This window comes from Alligator sinensis, unplaced genomic scaffold (genome assembly GCF_000455745.1).
Source record: "Alligator sinensis unplaced genomic scaffold, ASM45574v1 scaffold210_2, whole genome shotgun sequence".
In the NCBI taxonomy this organism is placed as follows: Eukaryota; Metazoa; Chordata; order Crocodylia; family Alligatoridae; genus Alligator; species Alligator sinensis.
The window spans coordinates 2,130,295-2,151,373 of record NW_005841946.1 but is presented as its reverse complement, the minus strand read 5'-3'; the positions used below and the strand labels follow the sequence as shown (position 1 = coordinate 2,151,373).

Below are 21,079 nucleotides of genomic sequence, written 5' to 3'. Positions count from 1 at the left end.
CAAATATAGGAAAGCATCATCCCTGCCCCATCATCTTTGTCCTGAAGAACCTGTGCTTCTTCCCTTTGGGGAAGGAGGTGATCCGCAAAGCTCGCACAGCCAGGGTGGATGTGGGAAGTGGGTTAGCATCAGTCCAAGTCCACACTGGCTGCTACCAAACTGTTGAAGCGGGCCCGGATATACCGCGCAGCCCAGAGTGTGCAATTGGTATCTCCAAATGCGACAGCCTCTCATACAAATACTTGCAGCAAGCAACGCAGCTGCCAACCTGCCTGGCTGACAATCCCGTGGTTTGAAAGGAAAGCAGCAGTTCCCGCAAATGGGGTCATGTCCACAGCTCACATACCTACGGCAGGACAGCGGCATGCCTCCATCATGCCAGAGGTGCTTTCTTTAACCAAACAATGCCACCCGGCAAGGGATGGTTGCAGCGGTGACTATTTGGGATGCAGCTGCTAAAGGGCTGAAGCGCTGATAATCAAGAAGAGCAGTTCATGTAATTAGAGCTCAGTTACTGTGTGCACCCCTTCGGTAAAATGCAGGGAGTGCAGTAGCTGGGGTGTGAGGGGGTACAAGACGCAGTCCAGTGATCCTCAGGGAGCAGAGGCCGAGTGTCCTGACCACCCTGAACACAAACACTGGGGGGATCTTGGTCTGTCCTGAATTGCAAACCTGAACATATATATCAGATGGCAAATTTGCTTCTTTTATTTCCCAGACTGTGGAAGCTAGGCGTGCACCTGCACCGACAGGGAGCTCAATGCTTGCACCGACAGGGAGCTCAGCAGCTGGTGATGCTGAAGCGTCTTTCAGATCTGCTACAGCCTCAAACGGCAGCCGGCGGCATTTAGCGTGGAGATTAGAAACTTTCTGATTCTGAGCGTGGTCAAACATTGCAACGGGCTGCCTAGAGGAGTTGCAGCAGCTCCATCCCTGGACGTTTTCAAGAGCAGGTTAGACAGATACTTGGCTGGGATGGTTTAGTCAGGGATGATCCTGCCTTGAGCAGGTGACCTTGTGAGGTCCCTTCCAGCCCGACTTTCCCATGATCCTATGTTTTTCCTACCTGGCTCCTATTTTGATCTTAATTTTTTAGACCCAGCAACCTGCATTGGCATGTCAGGCTGTGATTTCTGACAGCAATCATAGAAAGCAATCTGGCTGATGGGCCCAACCCTGCCATACCCACCTGCAGTGAAAGGTGCTCAGATACATCGCTGATGAACACAAGAGTAGGATGCTTTGGCAACAGTGTCACACACTGGTGCCCCCCCTACAAACAGCACCGCTGCAATTAGCAGTCGCAGGGAAGATGCTGTCGGTTAAATGAGCGAGCCACGAAGGCAGGAGCCCTGGAGAGGTGGTGCTGCAGAAGGCTCAACTAAAAGGCTTTTCCCAACTAAATGCAGATCCATATACACCTCGAAGGTCAGCACCTCTTCCGTTGAAAGAGTTAGACAGGATCTGCTACAGCAACAAGTACAGCCAGCAAGCTCCCAGGATGACAATACAGCTAGCTGGATAAGCCACTTGCCAAAATGCCTGGGTTTTAATCCTGCCTCTGCTAATGATCTTGGTCAAGTCCTCTGTCGAAGGAGGACAGTGAGATTTGCTCCCCGCCGTAAATCACTTCGAGATTTCCAGCTGCAGGAGAGACCGTTGTTACAGCAGCCTCTTTAGCCTGACACTGGCACCACTCATGGGGCTGCGCTGGCCTAGGACAACTCACACATTTCCCCAACTCCGGTCATACCCAATGCCCCGCATCTCCAACTCTGGCTTCACGGAGTGCACTCCATGCGCTTTTTAAAGCTGCCCTACGCTAGCAGCTGCTGCCTCAGATCCAGCGGTGAAGGGTTCAAATGCCAATGTCCAACAAAGCATCTCCTGGGCCGGTGGAACAGAGCAAAACAGCAACGTGTACCCATGTTAGGCAGATACCTTGAGCTATTCTAAGCTACTGCAGCTTTGCTGCTTCTGGTACACCGGCCAGCCTGGCTACCTCTCCAGAGCTCTGCATTGCACCACGCGTGCATTCACGTAGGACCGGGCCCGGCACGTCATGGAGATCAAGTCGAGTCTGTGAGCTCGCTGAGAGGGGGCCAGGACTCCACGGTGCTGGTACTAAGTAGCACATAGGGTCTTCTCTTTGTCAGATGATTGCAATAAGATCCGGTGGTGTTGGCTGGGGCAAATAACAAGTCCCCTTTTCAACCTCCCCCCTGCTCCCCTATCCCTCCCTCAAATGTTTCCCTTGTGGAAAATGGAAAATGTTTAGAAGTTTTTTTAAAAAAGAGGGACTCCAAAGGTTTCAGGGAGCAGAACTGGTTGGAAAATGGAGGGTGGTATGGATTGCTGAAAAGGAGAAAGATTTGAGGGGAAAAAATTCAATTTTCCTGAGAGTTTAAAAAAAAATCAAAAAAAAAATCAATCAATCAATCAAAACCTTCTGACCCCCTTGAAACCTGGCCAACAGGAGCTTGCCTTAGTACCCCCAGTACCCTGATGGGCATAGTGAGCCCCATAGATGCGACGTACAATGTTCCCAGGCAAGTCAAGGAAAGAGCTGGTAATAGTAAAATCCATGCGTCTCACAACCACAAGCCTCCACTTTAGCCAGTGCCTCCCTGCTCGGAAACATCCTTACCCAAGACTAGGGTAAGGATTTTGCCTCTAGGCTTCCAGCAACTCCCCCTCCCCCTTGTCAGCAAAATTTTCTCACATTTTCTCTCTGGGCATCTGTGCAGAGGAGCGGGTATTCAGCGGTCCTGAATCAGTTCTTTACAGTAGTACATTCTCATTTGGATGCTTTACTACACCATTGCATGAAGCACTAATAGCACGTCGAATGGTAATTACTTTGCAGCAATGTCACTATAACATGACTGCATCTTTCCACCGCTGTGCCCACAACCCCATCACACTCTCAATATTTCTCACTCATGCACTACAAGGAGCCATTCTTACTTGCAAACAGCCAGCCTGGGTTGCAAGGACTTGTTAGTTATGCACACTGCCCAGTCTCTTTTATAGACATCCTGGTTTGCTTTGAAGCCTGACAGCGCATCCGAGCGAATGCTTCCCCATGCACGTGCCATCAAGATGGGATTCCACGCTGGTGACCTGGAACAGACATAAAAAACCTGAAGTTGGAACGATGCTATATTTACAGCCCTTTTTATCTACGCGCCCGCAAAAACAATCATAAATTCTACAGCAGCGTGGGATTTTCTTCCGTCCTTTGCTGGGGGATTTCAGGATCCACGAATTTCCTGCTTGGGGATGAGGCATGTCTGTGAAAGGGTTTAGAATACATGCGAGAGAGAAAGAGAGAGAGAGAGTGTATGTGTGTGTGTAAATGTGTATGACATATACACACACACACACATATACAACACACACACATACAATATAGCCAGGTCTTTCTTAATGCTGCACAGTTCTTGGCTACTGCAAGCATTAAGCACTTTAGCTACCAGAGATGAAAGCCCAGGTCGTGAAGAGGAGCCTTTGTAACATCCTCCCGTGAACACTGCCATGCACAGCTGTGGCTTGAATCCAGGCAGATGTTTAATGCATCTCACTGCCGCTAGGGTTTATGTCCCAAGGGCCACTGGCAGGTCTGGAGATGGCATTTCCCCTCCCTCTCTGGCAGGAGAAGATGCTTCTGGCTGCGCTGATTAATTACCCTATGACTGCAAGCAGCCAAAAACCAGTGTGTGTGTGTTGGTGGGGGGGTATCACTGTGTAGTTGCCAGATCTGGATGAAAGTGCTCTGTGGTTTGCTGGGCTGGCAACATTAAGGTGCTCGTGGCATGATGTCCTTGAAGAGCAGCTTCTGGCTACGGACTGTCCCCACCATGGTAGATTATCCAAAAACCAGGGCAATGTTGCTGGAAGATCAGGATCCCTAGTACTGGGAACACACTGGTGCCGGGGAAGCTGACTTTATAAGCTGTGCTCTGAACTAGAATAAGTACTGCAAATATGCATTGAAGCAAATGAACGCCGATGCCATATGGCCCGACTATGCGAACTCTCGGTAACAAGCATTCCAAGAAGGACGTGTACATGGGATGAAGCGTCAATACGCTACGCGCTACTGGCTGAATTGAATTGTTTCCCCTTGCAGGAACCACCTGCAATGATTATCGCAAAGACATTGGAAGAGCAAAAAATACACGTTTCTCTTTATTCTGCCTCAGTTTACTTTCGAGGTCCGACTGCTCTGCATTTATACTCCTGCAATTCAAGCAACGATAAAGAGTGCCCCTACAGAAAGCTCTAGGCACTCATAATTAATTAGATTTCATAACGATCCCCAGCAGCATTACATGCTTATATCCAGGTAACATATTAACTCAGCCAGTCAGCAGCCTGATATCACTGTAATTAGATAATAAATTAATTCACCCAGCCAGTAAATCAAAGCAACAAAAGAGGTCCCCAGAAACCTACCTTTCGACCTGCATCTGAGGTCACGAAGCCCAGCCTCTACACAACCAAGTTATCGCCCACTTCATGGCTGCAGACAGCTGGATCCTTGCAAACTCTCTCTACGTGCCTTGCAGCTTTTGCTGCTTCCCAGTTGGGGCCAGGAAGGACTTTTTTTTCTCTCCTCGTGAATGTTATTGCCTTCTGAAGTATTTCTTATCTTCCTCCGAGGACCTGGGACATTGGCCACAGCTAAGCCTAGGGGTTTTGGACACGTGTGCTGATGGTTTTAATGGCATACCCAGAGGTTCCTGGCTAGGTCTTGCTCCACTTAGGGGCATGGCAATCTCCAAGTGTGGGGCAGGGAGGAATTCTTCCCCTGTGTCAGTCTGGCACAGGCCATGGGGTTTTTGCCTTCCTCGGTAGCATGGGGCAGGGTTGTCTTCCCAGGATCTTCTGATCGTGTTACCTCTGAATAAGAGCTTCCATATCAGACAGCCTGGGAGGGGATTAACACATTTTTATATATGCATATGGACTTCAAAATTTTGGCTAACCTGCTTGATCCTTCCCAAGCGGTCCCCACGCAGATCTGTCTGCAGTTGAGCTCTTTAGGAAGACGGTGAATGAAAACTCAGTGCAGCTTGACTCTCTGCTCCCTTTGGCTTTACTCAGAACTGGTAGCAGGCATTCCCTTGGGGAGCAAAAAAAAAAAGGGCAATCCACTTTTATATCCCCCATCAACTCCTGATTGATTTCCCTTCACCTCTGATGTCAGAAACCTTCCCTTCCTTGCAAGACCAGCAGATGGGCCTGCAAGGTGCGGGATAGTCTCACCACAGAGAAAGGTTTGGTCTTGGGGCTTGTCTATGTTCTACCAACAGTAGGTCTCGGGGGAGATGAGCCTGAGCACACCTGACCCACCTCAGTCCACTAACATACTCCAGAAATGGAGGCACTAACATACTCCAGAAATGGAGGGGTATCCAGGAGATGGGTCTGGACTGGACCCAAGCCCTTGATCCTTGCAGGTCTGAGAGCAGGTCTTGGGAATAAGTCTAGAGTGGCCTCATAGGCATGAGTCTACAGCAGCTCTGCAGACTTGGATGGGGGGGGCTGGCTCAGTCCTGCCCTGCCCAAGACGCAGTCTAGGCAAGACCTGATATGCAGCACTTACTTTCAGCAACAGGAGCCGAGGTAATCATGCAGAAAATGGATGCACGTGCACCAGTGACAGCTTTCACACCAGGAGCTCCTTTGCTGGTTGTAACTGTGTATACAAGCAGGGGCAAAGATGCCCACGCAGCCATGGGCATGATCCACCACCTGCTTTGCACTCGCCCAGGCGACCGCAGGACATGCAGACTCAGCTGCAGGTTCATTTCAATCGCAGCATTTTGGCCGCCGTGTGTCAGCGATGATGAATGCAAAACATCCAAATCCGCTGGCTGATTCTCCCCTAGCCCCTCATGGATAAGGGCTGCAGCTTTAGTGATGCAATTTAATTACTGGTGGTTTAATCTTGTATAATGCACCTAAATTTGATTCCACAATGTCATCTATTCACCAATGGCCACCTCCAGAGCTGACTCACGTGCAGCATCTGTTTGTAAGCAGTTGGCTTGGTGCATGGTCCCCACAAACATACACATTTTCTAGTCACTAGACCAGTGCTGGACTGTAATAAAACTTCCCCCGTCTTCCTCACGGGTACACTTCACACTTGCATTCTCATCTCATAGCACCTGAATGGGATGCACTGTAGATACACGGAGCTAGGATTTCCTTTGGAGGAGAGCTGATATTTTTTTTTTTTTTAATTCAAGTCCATTAATTATTCTAGATGCCTAATTAAAAGACTTGTGTGGGCAGCAGCCAGTGCTTCTTCTGGTGTGCATCTGAATGCCCCCAAGCCCAATCAGAATTAGCTCCGGTACGGGATGCAGCGCAAGGAGGGAACGACTGCCCCGAGCCACGCGGGATGAGACTGCAGAGGCAGGGGAGACGGAAAGGAAGGTTAACGAGAAGGAAGCGTAGGGGGAGGAGGGCGTTCGGATACCGAGTCAAAGCAGGGATATGACAAGGTGGAGGAAGGCGACACTGGCTCTCAGTGACCCCCAAACCTTCATTAATAACTCTGTCACACAGCATATGCTGTATGTTAATTAAAATGAACAGTACATGACAGAGCTGTGAAAGCAGATGCAGTAATTGTATTATTTTCCTGTGCAGCATAGCTTTCTGTCCTTTGTCCTTGTGGGGAGGAGGGAAATAGCTCCCTGGATCCTATAACAGTGAATGCTAGAAGGCCATGCTGACCTGCAGCTACGCCGACAGCAGATCAACACGCCCTTTGCACCTACAGGTCTTTTCAGCCCCCAGCTGCAGACCCCGTGCTCAGTGCAGGACAGGTTGTGCACGACCGATGGTGCTTTCTCCCTGTCCGCGGGCACTGCTCCAATGATCTACAGCCAACCATCGGGGGAAAGTTTTTGTCCAAAGCTCCGTTCGGAAGCAGCGGGAATTAGCTCCAGTGCGGAGCAGAGGGAACAACTTGGTTTGACTCGGTGCAATTCGTCTTTGCTCTCAGGAGGCAGTTTTTTGCCCACTGATCTCCAAGCCCTTTACAAAGGTTGATTATTATTGCTATTGCCATTGGGGAATTGTGGTTTGTAGAGAGGGTTCAAATGACCCAGCAGGTCACAGGTAGGGCTGCGTAGAACCCAGGTATTTCATTCTCTTTATTCTCATGCCTTGTACAGAGGGCTGCAAAAGCCTTTCACTGTCTGCAGGATTGGAGCCTGGGACACCAACCCATCCGTCCCCTCACCGTTTTAAAGAAACTGTCTACACCTTCAAAATGGCACCTGACACTTTCAGTAGCTTAGCTGCCAGGTGTCAAGGGAATGATTATAACATAGATGCATGTTAAGGCACAACCTTAAGAGAGACCGGATGGTCCAGAGGGATCTGGTCCTTGATCCCTTGCTATGTAACCTTCTCTTCTCGGTTCCTCCACCTGTGAAATGGAGATGGTGGGATCTTCTCCCCAGGGTGGGGGAGGGCTTTGTGTTTTGGAAGCAGCTGGACATTAGCGCTGTGTGCAGGGAAGGCTTGCAAGCAGATGGACATCAGCGCCGTGCATGGGGAAGGTTTGCAAGCAGACGGGCATCAGCGCCGTACGCGGGGAAGGCTTGCAAGCAGATGAGCATCAGCGCTGTGCGCAGGGAAGGCTTGCAAGCAGATGGGCATCAGCGCCGTGCATGGGGAAGGTTTGCAAGCAGACGGGCATAAATGCCGTACGCGGGGAAGGCTTGCAAGCAGACGGGCATCAGCGCCATACGCGGGGAAGGCTTGCAAGCCCCCAGGGTGGGGGAGGGCTTTGTGTTTTGGAAGCAGCTGGACATTAGCGCTGTGTGCAGGGAAGGCTTGCAAGCAGATGGACATCAGCGCCGTGCATGGGGAAGGTTTGCAAGCAGACGGGCATAAATGCCGTACGCGGGGAAGGCTTGCAAGCAGACGGGCATCAGCGCCGTACGCGGGGAAGGCTTGCAAGCAGATGGGCATCAGCGCCGTGCGCGGGGAAGGCTTGCAAGCAGATGGGCATCAGCGCCGTGCGCGGGGAAGGCTTGCAAGCAGACGGGCATCAGCACCGTGCGCGGGGAAGGCTTGCAAGGGCTGGAGAGGAACGAAGAGCAACATGATACTGCCCAGCACGGATGGTGGGAGGAGGATGCCCTTCGTTTGGAGTCCTGGAAGAGTCCTGTCTACATTTTGAGTGAAGTCTGTCTCTCCATGAGCTGCGGCTGAGGGCTGAGTCTGCTCCAAGGAGCCCCACGGCATCAGCCAGTGTCATGTCTTTACAAAGCGGGTCTCCTGGCAGTGGTAGTGGTGCAGTGCCTTTCTCACAGGAGGCCAGGCTTTCAGGGTGGCAGGGGCTGTGCAGACCTCTTGTGCCTCCTGCATGCCCAGGGCTTTGCTCTACATGGATCCCAGCGCAGCAATGCATGGGCAGTAGGACTGTGAAGGTGGGGAGCAGATGGGGGGCAAAGCTGGCTGTGAAGAAGCAGGGGAAGGTCCACTGATGCACGAGGAAAGTCCCACCGAAGAGTCTACTCCAGCCATCACCACAACTACTATCCAGCAGCTCCTCAGCCTCCCCAGTGACGTTCCTACCCTTAGACCAGCCTGGGTGCCAACTGCAAGTATGGAAAGGCACTGCTTGGTTCTGCTGAGAGTCTGGCCCTTCTTGCCCAAGATGGGTGGGAAGCGGGCGAGGGCCCAGGACAATCCTCAGGACAGGAAGGACAAAGCCAAGAGGCACACACCTCTCTTGGCACGAGAGCACAAGCCATGCCATACAGACGGGTACCAGCCATAGCCAAACCTCGCGCTCTGCTACACCATCTTTGCTGCTTCCCTCCTCTACCTCCCTCCACCAGCGCTCCCAAAAGACTAACACCTTTGGTTTCCATGGCAGCCTGATTTTCAATGAGCATCTTTCAAGTCCTAACCGGAACGCAAGCGCTTCATTAATGCATACAGGACACGGTGACATCTCCCCAGGGCAACAACATCCTTCCCCGAAAACTAGCACCTTCTGCCCACATTATTTTATTTTAACAAATGTATCAGATCCAGCAGGCTCCGCTTCCTCCGGGCGTCGAGGGGGCCAGGGCTCATCAAGACACACGCAGCTCTCCCTGATTGACGGTGTTTGCTCCGAGCTAATCAAGAGGTGGGGGGTTTTTTTGTAAGGAGAAGGAGAGTTGATGAAAAAAAATTGCTGCCAAATGCAACGAAGAGGCAAACAGCGCTGGCTGCTTCCACCAGCGGCACAGCACTTCCAGGGATAGCAATTTCCCAGAATGCAAAGCGCCCCCCCGCAACATCACTAGCCCCAGTAAAGATGACACCAGTCTTTTCCTAGGTTGTGCCAAGAACACCTCCCTCAAAGTGTTTTATTTTAAAACGCGGCCTGTTGCCCTCTGATCTCCGAGAAACCCCTTTTGAATCATTACAGAGGCTGCTTTTCTCCTTCCCTTTAACCTGAGCCTGAAGGGCTCTGCCCTCCAGACTTTCAGTGCTCTCGGTCTGCCATTTGTTCTTGGGTTTTGGGTTTGATAAGTACATTTTTGGGACAGGGAGGGGTGGGGGGGTGATATTCCCATCTGCTGCTACCATCATGGCATCCTTTCCCATCCTGCATTGTCCCTATGCCTAATACAAACGCCATTAATCAGTGCATGGAAGCAGGCGGGAGGGCCATGGGAATGGGCCATCAGAGTCAGCACTGGGGTGAGATGCTAAATCTTGCTGCAGCCCAGCTCAGGTCCTGGAGGAGGGATCCTGTCTTTGAATTCGCCCGTAGGCTTTCTCCTAGCTCCAAGATGGAAAGACATCGTACATCCAACCCCCTGGGGAAGACTTCTTACCGCAGCTTGGGTCCTTCGGTGCAAAGAGCCGTCAGTCGAGGAAAGGTTGAGGTCAAGTCGTGTGAAGCATCAGCATCTTTGAGAGAGCATCCTTGGCCCTCTGTGGAGGGGCCACTTTGAGGGCACTCCTGGGGGAGCGAGGCCACAGCACGGCGCACCTGAGCAATGGCCTCCACCGAGCCATTACAGCCTTGTCGGGTCAGAACAGCTTTAACCTGTCCTCGCTCTTCAGGCTCAGGTGTGCCGGAGGCAGAGCTCCCTCCGCCTCCTCACCACGAGCCTGATCTAGACCCAGCTCAAGCCAAAGTCTCAGAGGAATTTATATAGCAGATTTTCTGAAAATTCAGATACACACTTGCACACGCAAGCTGCACAAACGAGCGCACTATCCTGTGAATGTGCCAAGGTGGCAACTGCACAGAAAAATGAAGCCTGTTGTGTGGCTAGCAAAACTTGACAGACTAGTCAGAAGCAGATGCATGCAGAGAAAGGGCTATTTGCATGACAGTGTGGCCAGTTTGGGGAGGTTTGAAGACATTTTCAGGCTCAAGGGGCGCCTATACATGTATATTGAGGCTGCTCTGACACATAATTACAATGATTAATCGAGTCTGCTGGAGCATGGTACATACCGCGCTCCAGCAGACTCCAGCGTCACATGCATCACTATTCCCCATTGAAAAAATGGCAGTGGGAGAGTTTTAACTAAAGCTTGTCGAACAAGCTTAAGTTAAAGCTCCTCAATGACATTTTTCAGCGCAGGGACGCTGATACGTGTGTCGCTCTGGGCACTTTAATTAGAGCTCGCTCAGAGCCACTTTAATGAAAGTGCCCCCCTCTCCCTGCCTTCCAGAGCACATGTATGAACACCCAAAAGGCCCCGTGGCACAAGTGGGGTCAAAAAGACAAAAGGAGACGGGTCGTACGTTATTCTTTGTATAAGGGCAGCACCCAACGATGTTCATAGAATCGTAAAGTCATAAAATATGAGGGCTGGAAGGGACCTCAGGAGGTCACATCTAATCCAACTCCCTGCTCAAAGCAGGACCAGCCCCAACTACATCATCTCAGCCAAAGCTTTGTCTACCCGAGTCTTAAAAATCTCCAAGAATGGGGATTTCTCCACCTGTATGGGTAACCTGTTCCAGTGCTTTACTACCCTCCTAGTGAGCAAGTTCTTCCTAATATCTAACCTCAACTTTCCTTGCTGCAACTTGAGCCCATTGCTCCTTGTCCTGTCATTTGCCCCCAGTGAGACCAGTCCAGCTCCATCCTCTTTGCAACCTTCCTGCAGGGTGTTGAAGGCTGCTATTAAATCCTCCCTTGGTCTTCTCCAGTTCCCTCTCCTCAGAAGTCGTGTGCCCCAGCCCCCTAACCCTTTCTATTCCCCTCAGCTGGACTCTCTCCAATTTGTCCACATCCTTTCTGTAGTGGGGCGCCCAAAACTGGACACAGGACTCCAGATGTGGCCTCCCCAGTGCTGAATAGAGGGGAAGAATCACTGCCCTCCATCTTATTGTCCACTGTACCCGCCAGGTCCTTTTCTGCAGAGCTGCTGCTTAGCCAGTTGGTCCCGAGTCTGCACCGGTGCAGGGGATTGTTTCATCCTAAGTGCAGGATTTTGCACGTGTCCTTGTTGAACCTCGTGAGATTTCTTTTGGCCCAATCCTCCAATGTGTCACAGTATCTCTGAATGCTAGCCCTGCCCTCCAGCATAACTAGCCCTCCCTGCAACTTTGGTCAGACCCTGGTGCCTTCAGGCACTGCACAAAAAACCCTCTTTGTGTCCAAGCAATTTCCAAGCTAGATTAAAGTGAGTAGACAAGATGAACAGGGTGAGGACACACAGGTTTAACTTATAGCAAAGAGACTTAGATCAAGTGTCAGGAAAAACTTCCTTACTCTAAAAGCCAGAGACCAACCCTCCTAGGGAAGCTGTGCAATCTTCCCTGGGGGGTTTCCAAGAAGAGTCTGGATGGACATCTCTTGCAAACAGTCTAAGAACGGTGCATGCTGCATCTGAACACAGGGCTGGCCTAAATTGGCCCTCAAGGTCTCTTCTAACCCTGGGGATCCTGTGAGACTAAGAGGAACGGGAGCAGAGCAAGCATGCAGAGCTCGGCGGGCATTACCCTTGCTCCTTGCTCCAGTATTTCTGCAGGATTACACACCAGACAAGCAGTGGAGGACTCTAATGGGGCTACCCCAGTTTCCACCAGCTGTAAACTGGGCTTACAGAGCCTATCCTAAAAGATTTGGAAAAAATGGAGAATGGAAGGGGAAGAGAGAAACCAAAGAGTTTGCATGAAGTAACCTCCCAGGGAGAGGCGTCCTGGGACAAATCCCAGAGTTTCTGGCTGCCACCGTTCCCCCATAACAAAAGCTCCACATTTTCCCTACCAGTGAGGGGGAAAACAGAAAAGAAGCTGTTAGTCCTGGTTTTCCAAGGTCAGAAGGAAAACCCCAGATTCAGCCACTTTGGACACAATGGCATGAGGGAAGAGCAAGCAAGGCAAAATTGCACCTGCAGAAGGAATAGGAAAGACTGAGGTTGTATTTGTCCTCCTACCACTGCTGTGAGGGACAATTATCCCTATTACACAGATGAAAAACTGAGGCCAAGCGGCGCGGTGACTTGCTCTAAGTCCCCCAGAGGGCAGTGGCGGAGCAGTGGGACTGCGACCAGGTCTCAGCCGTACCCCGACACGGCAGCTCTGGGTTTGCGCTGGGCTCGTCGACCACGTTATCAGGAGAGAGCACGGCCTGGGAAATGGCGTGTGTCTATCAGGCGGCTCTGTGGAAAAAGCAGCTGGCTAATGAATCTATTGATTTGCAGAGGAGTGCCTTGGCATTGGAAGATTTATGAATAAAGTGCTCCATTTTGAAGTCAAAAGAAATCCCCCAGCAGCCTATAATTTAGGGGATACTGGGGATGCAGGGATGCCTGTCTTTAAATAAAGGAGCCCTATGCTATTAAAACAGACTACCACATTATTGTGTTAAAATAATGCCCTCCTAGATACTTAGCTTTGTGCATAAGACGCGCACAGTCCATTAATGAGGAGGAACAGAGCCTCTGCTCACCTAATACATTTTGAAAAGTTTAAAGGAGTTTAAAGGCACAGAACTTGGCTTTTTAAAAAACACAACTGCTGCCCAGCGGTGCCATACCCCTGACCTGACCTATCTGTGATCTGGGCTTGGACGGGTGCAGATATATGGCTGTAACTCCACACTCTCTGGAAAGCAGAAACAATAACGCTCTGTAGGAGGCAACGACTGAAATAAGCTCGGGCTGCTTCCTAATGCTTGCTCATAATTTACTCTCCGCAGACGGACAGGTGTTTGCAAATGCCGTCGTTTTGGAGCCGGGGCCTCAGGGAGTCGGCTTCAAGCATCAGTAAGGTCCAAGTTCATTCTGAAAGAGTAATTGAGCCGGGGAAGCCCCCTTCACCAGGAGGAAATTTAAGTTGTTTTCTCGTGCAGCCACTTTTTCACCCTCCATCTATCTGGAAACCCAAGCTACTGTATTTTCGGTTACCCCCGAGTGGCTGCAGAGCTCCAGAAATGAACGTGATGCAGCCCTGCGCTGTATCACAGGAATAAGCCCAGCACCTCTGAAGATGGGGAGTGCAAGCCTGGCCCCTGAGAGCCTCCAATCCCACCCTTCGTCTGTCCCTTTAGGTTTGCTCCTTCCAGTGCTCTCAGGAGTCACCCGCGAGACGCGCTCCCTGCCCACCTGCACCCACTCCACGTGCAGCCAGCCTACGAAGGAGGAGGTGAAATTGCTCGGAGGACGTCCCTCGCTGCAGCTCTTGACGTCTCCATCTGCAGGGTGCTCATGAGTCGTGGAAGGGGACATCCTCGTTCTGACCCTGGGGCCAGGTTGGATGGGTAGAGAAGCGCGACGGACCTGTCCTTACTCTCTCTGTGCATCAGCTTGCCATCTGTGAAATGGGTAGCACCACAGTCTCACGTCACTGCGAGGTACTACGGGGATAAACGCAGTAAGAATTAGGAGGTGCTCAAACGCTGCCGTAAAGGGGACCACGTAAACAGCACAGCCAGCCAGAGGCCTTCTTGTCCTCTCCCCGAGGGCTGGACACAGTCGTATAACAAGGGGCGGGCGAACAGGGCACAAGTGCCGCGTGCCGATTTAGAGGGGGCACAAGAAGGATGGCCACTGCTGCCACTGCTGTTGCCCAGGGCACACAAAAATTGCTGGTGACACCGCTGGCTCGACGTACGAACATCTCAGGGAGACGCAGACAGATCCTGCCTCAAGCAGGGCTTGGACTAGATGTGACCTCCCATTGGGGAGCCAGCATGTTCTTTATTAAGAGGGGGTTTTTTGTTGCCTTTATTGGTTTTAAGGATTTTGCAGACAATCCTGGATTTCGTGGTTTCGGCGAAAATCAAGTTGGTCCCTACCAAGGAGATGCACAGAACGATGGCGAGGCAAAAGAAGATGCTTTCTAAAGGAGAAGTCCTTTCCTGGAAACTAATATCTGCATACGGCCAATTGGCCTTGCACGTCCATCCCTCTTGCTATGTGTTTTACACGTGCATTTCAATCCAGATCAAATTCAATGTTAAGAGAGTGCTATCTTTTTAAATACATAAGTGCTAGAAAAGTACCACATTTCAGACAGTATGTATACCCCCAAACTCTATCATTTTATGCATATCGATTTTTGAAAATTATATTAAGAAAAGTATTTCTTCTTCAATTCTCTGCGGGAGATTTTGGAAAAAAAACAAAAACAAAAACCTTTGATGCCAAGGCATGGGATCTGCTCAGGCTATACGACCCAATTTAACTCACCACAGTTACACAAGTGAAACGGAGGGCAGAACATCACCCATTTGGTGTAAAAACTGGCAGTATTGAGAGAGAAAGGGAGAGAAAATCCCTCCTCCATTTGGATGGGAAGGGTCCTCATTGCCCTGATCACAGAAGAATTATAACCTGCAAGAGCAGAAATGCACTGAAAGCTGGTAACCTCCTTAAATGAATATTCATAAATTATATGGATCCCTCCACAGCATTTATGACACTTCCTCTCTTCAAAAGCCCGTTAGAAGCCTTGACTCATTAAGGCCCCAGACTTCCAAAAAGCCATGCAGCGTTTAAACTGGGTCTAAAGCTTGGATATTTTATGAAACACGAGCAGTCCCTTTATTTTAAGCCTGGACCCTAAAACATGACTTGAGGATCCCAGAATAACCCACTCAAAATACAGCTAATGCACGCGGCTGTGCACCATATATCTTGGGTGAGTAATATATTGCCACGTTTCCTGCTCCATTTACCCAATTGTAACTCCGCCCGACCTATCCTTGCCCTAATGGAAACCAGCTGTTTCTCACAGAGCCCCATCCCCTGCACATGTTTTCCTGGTCATGACTGAGCCTAAATCACCTCCCTCTCAAGTGCTGCCCGCCAGCTGTCCTGTGGTACTAAACAGCAACAAGCCCTTTTCCAGGACCGCCGAGCAACTTTCTCCATCTCTCCCCGTCTTCCAGCTCCTGCCCCTATCCATCTCCTATGTTTGGGGGCTCCAGACAGGCAGGCTGGTCTAGTGATTGGGGCATCCACCTACGCCTTGTGAGACCATGGCTTCAGCTCTCCGCTCTGCCACAGACTTCCCCTGTGACCATGGGCAAGTCACTTAGCCACACTTGCTTCAGTTTCCCATCTGTAAAATGGGGAAAATGGCACCGCATCATCTCATGTGACGTGGGGAGGAGAAATCTGTTAACCGCAGGTCTTCTTGTGGCAATGGGGCAAGGCACGGCTTTCCTATACCACTTCCCTGGCTTCTACCAGTCCCAGAGAATGAGCAACTTCTTCATCCAAAACATTAGGAGTTGCTAATTAACAGCTCGATCCTGTCTGGTGACAAGCACCCCAAATTTCAACTGGCTTCAGTTAGAGTGGAAAGAGCCTGAAGGACCATTGGAAGAGTCTCCTTTGCACTCCCGTTCAGGGACCGATCCTGTGAGCTGTTACCCCTTTGAGCTGTCCTCAATGCAAGCTGTACTCGACAAAGTTAGGATGAGGTCCAATAGCAGTTTCTCGGATCAGTTTGTCCTGAAACCTGCTCCAAACCGATCAAAGAAAATATGAACAGAGATGTGCTGAGCCCTGAACTTTTCAGGGCACATGTTCAACGTGTCCACTTCATCAGACAATGCCTTTGCTTTACAAACAGAGACTGTATACATCACATTAGTGCCAAGAAACCTCAGTATACTTGACTGTATTCGTTCTTAATGGCTGTGAAGTATTAGCTGGGACTTGATGGAAAAGGTATCAAGAAGCACGTCCCATTTGCTGGGGATTTACTGTCAAGACAATGTTGAGGCACAGAAATTGATGGCTTGATCAAGTTAATGGGGAAAAGATTTCTCGTCAGGAATTAGTGGGATTACAAAATTGCAGCAATTCTCTTGCTTGCCTGTAACTGCTGAATTTTCTTTGCAATTCCCCATCATTTAGCTGCATAAATCTTACACAAATCAAACCAGGAGATGTCTGTGCAGAGAATAAGTTATAGAAACAGAAGTAATGCATTCAGCCCAAGAGGGCTGCACATTCGTACGGTGTCATCCGAGACAAGATTCCCTCTTGTTTGCTTGGTCCCAACTTCGACAGCAAAGCTAAGGCAGGTTTAATGACAATCAACAATATTAGAAAAATGAGAAATCATACATAGGTTGGTTTGTTGAGAAGTACCAGGTAACCATCGTCGGGTCCCATTTGGTCAAGTCCCTAAATCTGATCCAGCTGCCATCAAAATCAACTGAAAGACCTTCAGTGCCTTCCAACCTCCTTTGAAGTCAGTGGGAGATGGATTATGTCCTTGCATCTGTTTTCATTGATTTTTGTTTCTTATTTTTTTCCGTTGGAGAGCAGAACCTTTCACTTTTGCTTTTGCCAGATTTTATTTTTTTTCTTTTCAGTGAGAAGTAAAACTGGAAAGAGCCCTGTTTTCGTATTGCCAGGAGCGTGCGTGAGAAGGCATGATCTGCTTCCACTCGGCACAAGCTCCTTTTGGAGTCTCAAGGCTCTCATGCCAGTTCAGAGGCTTAAAGCTTTTCTAGGGGGAGTTCAGCTGGACTAAGGCAAGGCGTGGATCTGAAGCAGAATAGCAATTCTCAATGAACTCCCTGTTGTAGATGCTTTTGTTCTGGACTATGATTTCCTCCAACTCATTTAATTCACTTTTGTGGTGTAGTAAACTGCTTTGGAAGAAAGCAGTTTTACTCAGAATAAGAGAGCCGGTGGAGGGAGTTGATAGGAAACAGTTTTCTGGAATGCCTCCCTATGTGGAGATGCCCTTAGAGGGTGATGGTGATTTTGGGCTGGTCTGAACATTTGCTCATAACTTGACTTTAACATCATTTCCCTGCAGACAGATTATTAAGGAGGTGAGCAACATCCCTCCATTCCCTGAAGACCCCTCCAGGTCTATATTTTTTAATAAAATGTTGCTTCCTAGGGAACACCATCTCCCCGTGCTACTCACATGGACCATCATTGCCCAGTGCTCCATGGCAAACTCCGATGCCTGCAGTGTTGTCACACAGTTACCCGAGATGTCCGTATACCCTGCCTGCAGCCAGGTGCTGGCTCAAGAATCAGGAATCTTATCTCAGATGTTAGCATAAAACTGTGGACAGATCCTTAACTAATAGCAGTGTACACAGATTCACTCCGGATCCCAACCCAGACATTTCCAGCCCATGGCCTTTCCTCTCCACAATGTCCCTTGATCCACTTTCTGCCCAGCAAATCTCTAGCACTCTGCCAGGATCACTTTTTCATTTCTAGCCATGGGCCTGCTGGGAAATACAGCTCATTTATTTTGCACTAATTGAAACCGAATACCTGCAGTCTTTCAGTGGTCAGATTTCTCTTTGGGGGAATCCAGGCTTTCAGTTCAGGTTCTGGGATCACAGAGCTATTAATCACTCCGTGACCTCATCAAAACTAAAATTTATACACTACAGATAGGTATTTCCTGGTACGAATGGGGAAGAGTTTAAGAACGGGCTCCGATTGCCCGAGGGTGCATTACTCTCTTTTTAACCTCAATTCCTTGGTGTGTGCTGCAATACATAGGATAACACAGGCCATCCTCTCCCTGGAAAAAGTCAGCAGGACCATCTGAATGGTCTACGTGGATCCATACCCAGCACAGTGGGTAGAAGTTACCCAGAACTTCATTCCACCCAGTGCTCCCGTCCCGAGGAGTCGAGCTGCCTTTAGCTTCCAAAGACGTCCAAGTGATTTAGGGGTCCTCATGGGGTGGAGGTGTGAGTGTGGGAATGCATAAGTGTGGGGAGTGGTTGTATATGTTTGGGGCTCTGTAAGAAAAGCTCAGCCTCGTACAGCCCCGTTCTGCAGCTACCTCCAATTCATATTCCAGGGTACACGCGATTCCCTTTGAACCTTACTGCCCTGCGTTTGCATTTTCACAGACCTGCATTTTGCATTTTAGCTTCTATGCTACCCAGGAAAGCACACAAACACCGACAGACTTTCCCTATACCTAAAAAAGGGCATTCGTGCCCCCAAACTTGTAAAGAACAATTTTTCCAACTATTTAGTAGGTCTGATAAAAGATATCACATCAACCCAGAGAATCTGGTCTGCAGGTGATCCCGGTATCCAAGTGAACCAGTTATAGCTCCATGAAGTTGGGGCTGTAACTGTATCCCTAACATGGACTGGGGGCTGTTGTGGTTTACTAGCCAGGCCTGCCATACGCCAGCTAGAAATAGCCAGAGATCCATCTCTGCCATAACCTCTTCCTGCAACCTTGACCCCTGCATACACCAGTCACTGTGGCAGGTAGTCCAGGAACCAGCTAGGTTTGCTTTATGCCCAATGAGGATTTCTTCTTGCTGGAGAAGATCCCCAAGTTGAGAAGATCTGAAAACTTGCATCCTCTTTGCACCACGGCAGTAAGATGGAGAATCTGACCCCGGGACAACAGTCTCTCATGTCTGGAGGATTGATAAAAAGGGAGGTAGGGATCATGGCCAGATCACAGCACAAGTATGGCAGAGGGGGGGTTTGGAGCCTCCCTTCCTATGCATGGAGGTTTCACATTCATAGTGAAGTCATTAGGTGCGAGAAATAACTAGGCTTTACACCAAGCAGGGCTGGATGGAGATACTGGGTTAGACTGCTTTGCCAAATCAGACCTTCAGCACATACGAGGGGCTGACATTTTACACCAGCACCTTGCCCAATTTGACTCATAACTGTTCCACAACACGATGGTTAAATCACCACTGGTGCCTTAAACTCCCTCTGAACCAGTACTCCCAGGGCTGCTGCCATGGGTGGGGCTGCACCAGTGGTAGCAATTGGCTGGGGCAGAGGGGAGAAGGTCTTTACCAAACCCCCCAGCGTAGGCAAGACAATGAAACACAACACTACAGCATCAGGGGAATGGCACAGTCATGGTCTGTTTAAAGAAATGGGTGCTCTAATGCCCATTACTCAATGGCGTTGTAAAAGCAGTAGTGATACTACATCACTTTTCAACACAAGTCCATGCAAGGAGAGGGTCCATCTAAACTTGGTTTAACTTGGTTCAAGCTCTCTGGGGAAGCCATATTCTCTAAAGCAGGAGGTTGAAATGTTTCTTCTGAAAGTTTTGCACAGAAAAGAGGTGGGTTTTGTCCCTATGTGAACCTGTTCTTCCACCTTCCTCCTCCTTCAAGAGCTGTCCTTTCTCTGCCCATCCTTCTGCAGGTGTTCGATGCATTTATCCAATGCTGGGATCACCATGACTGCTATGTAAGCGAACCCCTTGACGTTCCCAAGCACCTGGGAAACTGGAAGCCTTCAATCCCAGCCCCAAATACAGGAGACAAAAGGGTGGAGCAGAAAGGCTTGAGGAAGAATAGAAGGAAAGGGGAAGCACAGCTGCCATCATTTTATAGGATAATTAAATACCCTATGTGGCAGGAATACAGTTAGACCAGCAAATCAATCCCCATTCAAGGGCCAGTTATAGTTACCTCCCAAGAGAGGATGCGTCCAATATCAAATGGATACTGTTCTTGATCTTACCTAATAGCTCACTTGAATCAGGTGCTCACCTAAGGTTTGTGAGTGATCTGCTGACTTTCCTCTGCACGTCTGTGCTGAACAGAGTCCTTAGTGTTCTCCAGGGCTACCGATACCATTTCGAGGGAGAGAAAGAGCTGGCTGTAAAGACAAAGGAGCATTGTCAGAAGAAAGCCACTTGCTAAAACACCGAATGGACATAAGGACGCTAATATTGTGCATGTAATAAATATCACAGCCGAATAAGTCACATTATTTAATTTTGGAAGAGGCCCTCTGCAGTGACATTTGGGAACATGCAAATGAGTCACATTTAGTTTTACTAATTGATGGATTTTTATGGGATGGTTTGGATAGGGGTGACCCTGCCTCTGGCAGGGGGTTGGACTAGATGACCCATGAGGGTCCCTTCCAGTCCCACTTCTCTCTGATATGTCATATTGTTTAAATTGCAGCAATAATAGTCTTATTGGATTTGATCCCCTACCTACAAAGTCATAGCACAAAATTCACATCAGTAGAGTTAATCTGGATTTACACAGAGGGACCAAAAGCTGAATTTGGCTCATGTGCCTTTGAAGCAGGCGGTATGTGTCTTTTTATTGTAAGATTCCCATGTTAAGTTACCAGCTCCCAAGAGTCCTTTGAACGTATCCATGATCCACGAGCTGGACTCCCAGGGACCACCAACAAGCTCTCCTTTTCTGCAAATTCCCACCTCCTCCTTCCAGATTTTGTTTTGGCAGCATCCTAAGCAACATGCATACTTTCAGGCATTTGAAAACAGCACTAATTTTCAGTGTTTTGGGGTCCAGTTGTGAGTGTGAACATTCCCCTGGCTTGAGCAGAAACTCACCTGGTTTTATACTCGATTCACACCGCGTGAGAGAGGTGAGTGGCTTTTCTGCAGGCACACAGAGGCAGTGACGGGGGTGGGAATAGATCCCAGGTCTCTTAAATGTCGAGTTTCCTACCAGCCCAATTCTGCGAGCTCTTCGGTTCAGAGGGACTACTCACACAGGGCAGGAGTCTATGCAGAAGCAAGACCTAGTACCATCAGCAGGACGGTGCCACTGCCATGACAGCTGGCTTTTTCCACCCCGCCCTGCAGTTGACTGCT

At 49.5% G+C, this 21,079-nt stretch overlaps 1 long non-coding RNA gene across 2 annotated transcripts in view; it reads right to left on the bottom strand.

Moving 5' to 3' along the window:
- Positions 1 to 2,735: 2,735 nt before the first annotated feature.
- LOC102371116 overlaps positions 2,736 to 21,079 on the bottom strand; it is a 39,164-nt gene continuing 20,820 nt past the window's right edge. For both annotated transcript variants that reach the window (XR_323397.1, XR_323396.1), the window contains exons 2-4: positions 19,992 to 20,100; positions 4,992 to 5,128; positions 2,736 to 3,123 (exon numbers count right to left, since the gene is read on the bottom strand). This is a non-coding gene — a long non-coding RNA (uncharacterized LOC102371116). The remainder of the gene's footprint in view (positions 3,124 to 4,991; positions 5,129 to 19,991; positions 20,101 to 21,079) is intronic.